At 32.1% G+C, this 7,653-nt stretch overlaps 1 non-coding gene across 1 annotated transcript; it reads left to right on the top strand.

Annotated features, from left to right (window-relative positions):
* The first annotated feature begins 4,005 nt into the window (after window positions 1–4,005).
* LOC141669086 (small nucleolar RNA R71) lies at window positions 4,006–4,112 on the top strand. The gene has a single exon (XR_012553382.1). It is a non-coding gene; the product is annotated as a small nucleolar RNA R71 (small nucleolar RNA).
* The last annotated feature ends 3,541 nt before the right edge of the window (window positions 4,113–7,653 follow it).

Raw genomic sequence — 7,653 nt, 5'->3', positions numbered from 1 at the left:
AGTTAGAGCGGATCCCAAAACTCATTTTTTTTAAGATCCTCCTTTCGAAGGGGATTTAAATACTCGCTCAAAACCTGAGGGATCCGGCTCTGTGGTGTGTTTTATATTCGCAACAAGGTTGCTGTTTTGATAAATGAATTGATTACTTACCCAACACTCGGGAAGTAAAATTCTTGGAACAAGTTATTCCATTAACAGGCATCGCCTGGGAAATATCGGTGAGTTCTCCTTTCCAAATAGATACGACTTCTTGGTGGAGCCGTATCAACAAGTTTCTACTTGGGGAAAGTGGGGACGAGCTTTACGTTTCAGAGTCATGGATTTCATCTGAACTAGGAGTGGCGTAAGTGGCCGAGTAGCGCCGGCCCAGCCTTATTATATTGTCCCAAATGGCCTGGAAGTTCCGTTAAGGCGGTCCATTCCTTAGGAGTTCAGTGTTCGGTTGACAAGTAAATCCGACAGGTTCTCCTCTACATGTAGAAAATGGTGGGGTTGTACTACTACGACTGATCATCGTAAGTGGTCTTCCTGGCGCGGCAAACTCCCGTAATGAGTTCATCATCCAATTGGATAATTTCTGCAACACTACCCAGAGCACTTCGATAGAAAGGCTACGGTTGGGCGATTGTTGAGTGTTGGCAGGGTCAAGTTTTCAAAATGATGTTTACATCAAATGAAGTATCTCGTAACTTCATTTTATTTTGATAATATTTTAATGATTTAATCTATTCAAATCTTGCCTTATAGTCTCATCTATGTGATGAACTTTTGAAGCTAATTATAACTTGAACGGTGGTAGTTCAAGTAGTATTTGGGAAAGATATAAGTATATTGGGGTATCTTGTAACTTCATCTTTTAAACTTATATCTAATTAATAATTGTCTTATGAATGACAAAGATTTTCAGAAAAACGTTGAGACAAGGTTAGATATATGAGATCACCTTGCAACGATATTTTTTTTATACAGTTATACACTGGGACTTTGTGTATATTATGCATGGAAGAGGACTTCCAATATTTTGAAAAGTATATATGTATATATATATATACTGAATATTTTGCGATTTCATCGCATTAAGATATCAACTTGGTTCATTTCTTTTGACCAAGACTTTCATGAGTACTATGAGAAGGCTCATATATTGTTAATCATTATACATATTATTTTGGTGGGCTTGCTGCTCACCCTTGCTTTCTTCTTTCATCACACAACATCAGATAGACAAGATGAACCGGACCAAGCTCCCGGTTCGCAAGAGGTTAGGAGACGTTCCGCAGTTTTCTAGAAGCACTGATGCCGCCATAGCTGAGGTAGGAACTATCAATAGGCTAGGCTTTCAACTTTTGATGTATCAGATTATGTATATTTATGAATTGTAATAATGGCAAAGAAATGTAAATTTATTCAGAAACCTGTTTAAGGTGTATTGGCATATAATTGTGGAATAAAACGACTTGTGATTATTTTTGGATATTCATCTCTGAGACTATAACTTGTGGTGTGTGTGTTTATTGTGGGGTCACAGTACAGAGTAGTTGATTATTTATTAAGATTGGGTGTTGTTAAGGGAAATGGAACTCGTGACAACCCGGATCCCCGACCCTGGATTTGGGGGTGTTACAGATGAAAAGAGGTTGAACAGAGAGAAGAGAGAAAACGTAGATGATGAATATAATTTTGAATTTTTGGATTGGCAAAAAAATTGAATTTTAATTTAGGCACAAAATTTAAAATTTCAAAAAAGAAATGCTTGCGGTAGGTTATGAGTTTGAATGAAATTTTTAAATTTTTTAGTTTGGAGCCATTTTTGGTTTGTCAAGTTATTTTTGAATATTCATTATAATAAAATCATTGAAAATGAGATTGAGAAATTCAAATTTTTGGGGTACATCATAAATTGATAATGATTTTGACATCCCTACGGTTGAACCTTTGAAATAAACTTTTTCATAAAAAATTGTGTAACCCTAATTTAACCCCTAAATTTTAATTCTTAAATGCATAACATGTGTTATTCGAATTTATAAAGAGTTGTTTTTTTGTAAAATTTTCTTTATCAATTTTTTTGGTTGAGTAGAATTGTTAGTACATAAAATGACATTTCAAATCATATTTATGATTTTTAAACAAATTTTATATTTTTTGTAATAATTTATTGTTTCCTTGAAATGTTTTGTTTCTTATAATACAATTGCAAATGAAGTTAAAAAAATTCTATTTTTTTGCATACATTGTTACTTTGAAATAATATCGACATTTGTATGGTTGCATCACAGAAACAAAATTTATAAAAAATGCATTGTCTAACCCTAAACTAACCCCTAAATTACAATTATATTTTTGAAACTAATTAATAAATAGCAGTTGGTGGGAAATATATATGGCTATTAGGAAATGTAACTACCCATTTTCTTTCACATTTTTATGAAAAAAATACTTGGTGCATTAGCCAATCACAAGCTAACACATCTGCATATTAATGCTAAGTGGACGGACATCTTCTCTTCTCCCACTTTGAAAGCAAGTTCATCCATTTTTTATGTCAATTATAGCTCTAGTTGTAGCTAAGATAGCCCTCCCAAGAATGATAGAAATTTTTGCATCTTCTTCCATATCCATGATAACAAAATCATAGGGAATATAAAATTTTCCTATCTTAAAAGAAGCATCTTCAAGCACACTAAGAGGATATTTTAAAATTCTGATTGCCAACTGTAGAGAGATATGTGTGGGTTCCAGTTTACCCATCTAAAGCTTATCACAAATTCATTATGGCATTAGACTAACACTTGCTCCAAGATCACATAATGTTATTCTGATTTCAACATCCCCTACTTTGACAGGAATAGAGTAGCTACCTAGATCCACTAATTTTTTAGGAAGATTATTTTACAAAATGGCACTACACTCTGTCGTTAGTGAGACGGTAGAAATTTCTACAATATTTTTCTTCCTTGACAGTATATCTTTGAGAAATTTCGCAGAAGAAGGAATTTCCAATATAGCATCCATGTATGGAATATTAATGTGCAGCTTTTGCAAAAGTTTCAAGAAACTTACCATACTTCTTCTCAAGTTTTTCTTGTGCCAACTTTTGTGGAAAAGGAACAGGTGGTACATATGATTTAACAGGATTAACATTTAGTTCTTTCTTTTCCTCTTCCACTACCTCTTTCTCTATCACTTTTTCAGCTGTTATTTCTTCTTCATGATATTTAGCATTCACAACACTTTTTCTTAATTTCAAATTTGGTTCCCATAATTATTTTCCACTCTTCATTATTACGGCATTGATATGGCCTTTGGTGGTTCCGCAGTTCATCCATGAAGTTGGTCCGAAGACTTGTTAAGTTGGCTCAACTACTTAGCGATTTGAGTAATTACACTTTTCATCAACTTGTTGTGATCCTTCATCTCATTGATACTTGCATCAAAATCATCATTCTTCTTTTCTTGTGTAGAGATGAATCCTTCTAAAAGATTTTTCAAGTTAGATCTTTGTGACTGAACTGGTGGAAGTTGAGCTTGAGCCTAGCTATTTCTGTAGAAGAAATTAGGATGATCTCTCAAATCTGGATTGTACTTGTTGGAGTAAGGATTGTAGTGTTGCCTTTGATTTTTGGTTGTAAAGAACATCTGCTTGTTCCATTCGTAATCCAGATGGACTAAACTGATAAACATTTTGATTGTGTCCGATCACATCACATATCTCGTATGAGGCAACTGTAGATGAAGTTCTAGAATCCAATTGCTCAATTTTCTTAACCATTGCATGCATAGTATCATTCAACATTGTTAAAGCATCAACATAATACTTACCACCCTTCTTAGGATGATATTTATCACTGTATGGATAGTTATCATTAGAAGCCATATCGTCTAACAAATCTTTCATATCAGTGAAATTCTTCTTCATAATAGATCCACCAGAAGCAGCATCAACAAAGATCATGTTCTTGTGTTAACCCATTGTAGGATGTTTGGATCAGCAACCATTCAGGAATTCCATGATGAGGGCATAGTCTCTAAAGCCTTTTGTATCTTTTCCACGCATCATGATGTGACTCCTCGTCATCTTGATGAAAGTTAGATATGTCATTCCTAAGCTTTGAACTATTCGTCTGACTGAAAAAATTGAGTCGGAAGGCCTTTTCCAAACTATCCCATGTATGAACTTGTTTGGTACTTCATTTTTTAACCAATCTTTTGTTGCATCACAGAGAAAGAATGAAAATAATTGCAGCTTTATTGCATCTTCAATATTATTGGTCAGCTGTATCATATCATACTTCTCCGAAAAACCTTCAAGATGGTCAATGGAATTTTCAGTACACAATCATGCGAAAAAATTATTAGGACTGATTGGATGAATTGAGGCTTGATTCCAAAGTGGGCAGTTGTGACTATTAGTATGTGAAAACTGGAGATTACGTATTTGGTTTTTGGCATACCCTATTCATTGAGAGATTTAGTTGGTTCACCCATAACTTTCTTACCCACTTGTCTTCTTGCTATAACTTCAATTTCATTATCAAAAGCAATCAAGTTTTTCGTAACTGAACTTCGAGTTTTCGTACAACAAGAAAACGGGCTTTGTGGGTTTTATATCAAATTGCCCACCAAAATCGTTAAAATGTATCAAGTAGCTACTCAATCTCCACGGCGACTCATTTAAACCACTAAAATACTAGTATATATCACTTTGTTAGATTTTTTAAAAAAATTTAACGGAAAACGTTAACTTTAAAAATTTATAATCATATATTTTTGTTAAACTGCCAGACACATGAAATTGAGATAAACAACGAAAGTCCTAATTGAAAGGACATATTCTTTTCATCTCTCTATTGAATTTTACTCAAATTAATATTGCAATTGCAGACCGCCCAACTTTTATTTTACTCGTAAAGATAACGATTATTTTAGGACCAACTAGACAAATATACAGATGAAGATATACATATGGGAGAGAGGCACTCAAGTTTGCTGATAAACCATAATAATCAAAGAAATAGACGACAAACACAACACTTCTGTTAAAAAAATTTAAAAAACTAACGGAGTGATATATACTAATATTTTAGTGGTTTAAATGAGTCGTCGTGGAGATTGAGTAGCTACTTGATACATTTTAACGATTTCGGTGGGCAATTTGATATAAAACCCACAAGAAAACTGGAAACCGATATCAAATAACAAAAAAATAATGGCCGAAGCACAACCAAAAAAATGTAGTTGAGCTAACTCAAAATTTTACTAATCTAATAAAGCTTTGTCCCTGTCAGTTGCGCTAAAAATTGACAAGGTTTTAGTGTGTCTATGAAATAATAATTCCTAAAAAATCCATCTACCTATGTGGAGGGAAGTCATAATTGATCCCAAAAACACAAATGTATCAATTACTCATAATTTTTGACTTGATTTAACTAAACAAGTAACATAATTAAAATTTGAGAGATTATTAAACTAAAAGTATACTAAGCAAATACATTATATTAATCAAATAACTAAAAACATCTTAAATTAAGTATCCCCACTAGCATGAATCAATGCGATTATGATTTTTTGCCCCAATCAATCATATACTACTCAAAGGAAATATACTCTCTATAAAATACCAATAACCGCCCTCGAGTATTAATGGCTTCTCTAAAACACAATCAAGAATATTTTCACGACGTCTTGCAATTTAGAGACATTAAACACAACATCAAAATTTTCTAACAATATGTTCTACCTATTTTCATACAGAAGTCCGTGTCCTTATTGGATAAATCGCAACCGTCTAAGTTTAACTTTCGTTGATAAATAGATATAAGGTTTAAACAATACACATAATCACGTCTAACATGTTATTGTTAATTAAACACAACTTAATAAAGCAAGAGAATGTAATATAATTAAATTAGGGGATTGAAAAAATCAGGCATCAATCATTAATAGGATTCAACTTAACCCTAGATTAAAAATCTACTCGCTCATGACTAGATTAATAAAACAAATAATATGATAAGACCACATAATTAATATTAATAGGAATAAAATATGAAACATTCAATTTCACTAAGAAGAAAAGGAATAGTATCCTCCTTATGTACATCTATATGTATGTATGTATCTCTATATTCTTATGTATATCTCTATTTGTTTCTAATAAAAGTATACAATTACATTTCTTAAAGTGAGTGTATTTTTTCCAAGAAAAATTCGTAGTTGAATTTCTTTAGTAATTCTATGCCGACCCAGTTGTAACTTGATATTTGGACCAATTTTGAATACAAGATATTTCTGTTATTTTCGCGTGGACTGTTGAATTGTCTAACTCTGACTTCAAGAACTCAAGATATGGCCCTAACAGTGAATTACATGCATGGAGTCCAACAAATCTGAATTTTCTTGTAATAAATTTTCAAAGAGTAATTGGCACTTTGTAACCCATTTCTTTGGGTATTTTATCAATTCGGGTCTATATTATATTTTCTTGCAAGTTACACCTTTAAATTTGAATTTCGCTTCATTTTGTACCTGCGGAACAAAATTATGTTGAAATTGTTAATTTGACCGGGGGTAAAATCGGGAAAAAAATTATTCAAGTTTAAAAATACACCTCCATAATTTCAAATTTCAAAAGATTAAAAATCGATTTTGAAGATGTTATTGAGCTAAAATCGCAAGTTCTAGTAACCAAATCGAAGCTCCAATCAAGCCATAACTGATTCTAGCCTCAAAATCACTAAAAGAGGTAAAAAAAACTCGATTCTAGGGTTCTTACTTCGAATTGGGGGTTCGATTTCCAGGCATTTTTCATGAAATTTTATATTACAGATAGCTTTTGTTTGTTATTTGCAATCGATTCATTTATTTATTTATAGATTTGGACTGGGAAATTGAAGGATCCGACGATTTGTTCTTGGAAACCAAAAACTTTCGATTTTACCCATGATATAAAAGTTAAAAACGGTCCATGGGGTGTAAAAGAAAGCGAAATTCAAAGTTAAAGGTGTAATTTGTAAGAAAATAAAATATACACCTGAATCGAAAAACACCCAAAGAAATGGGTTATAAAGTGCCAATTACTCATTTTCAAACTAAGTTCTTATTCTCCAATCCATCCAAATTTAGGTTTTCCTTATTTTTATAATAAAATATTAAAACCAAATTAATAAATTCTAAACCAATGTAAAATAATATCAAATATGAGGAATAAAATCGTATAAAATATATATTATGTGCTCAATCAAAATGAAGATATTCAAGTGAAATAAGAGATGTTTCTTGATAGATGGACTCATTCAATTGTTAACAAGATGAAAGGCATGCCCACACCTTACGAAAATTCTAGTCATGAAAATGCATGAACTCCAAAATCATTAAAAACATGGATTTTTCTCAATTTCCTTAAATCCACCAACTAATACCATAAAATCCCAAACATAATTAATTTTAAAACTGTAAGATTTATAATCTATCAAAATATAAGTAACTATAATACTCAGTATAAACTATATTGCACTTATCAGAGAATTACAGATCTAGGAAGGTTTATCTCTAAATCAGGAGACCAGTGCCTACTCTTCTTCAAAACCTTAAAGAAGATGAAGAACTTTGAATGGACAATTGAGATCCAAGAGGCTTTGAGCAGCTAAAAAA

The sequence above is a fragment of the Apium graveolens genome, chromosome 6, assembly GCF_009905375.1.
Source record: "Apium graveolens cultivar Ventura chromosome 6, ASM990537v1, whole genome shotgun sequence".
In the NCBI taxonomy this organism is placed as follows: Eukaryota; Viridiplantae; Streptophyta; class Magnoliopsida; order Apiales; family Apiaceae; genus Apium; species Apium graveolens.
This window is presented reverse-complemented; position numbering and strand designations above follow the sequence as displayed.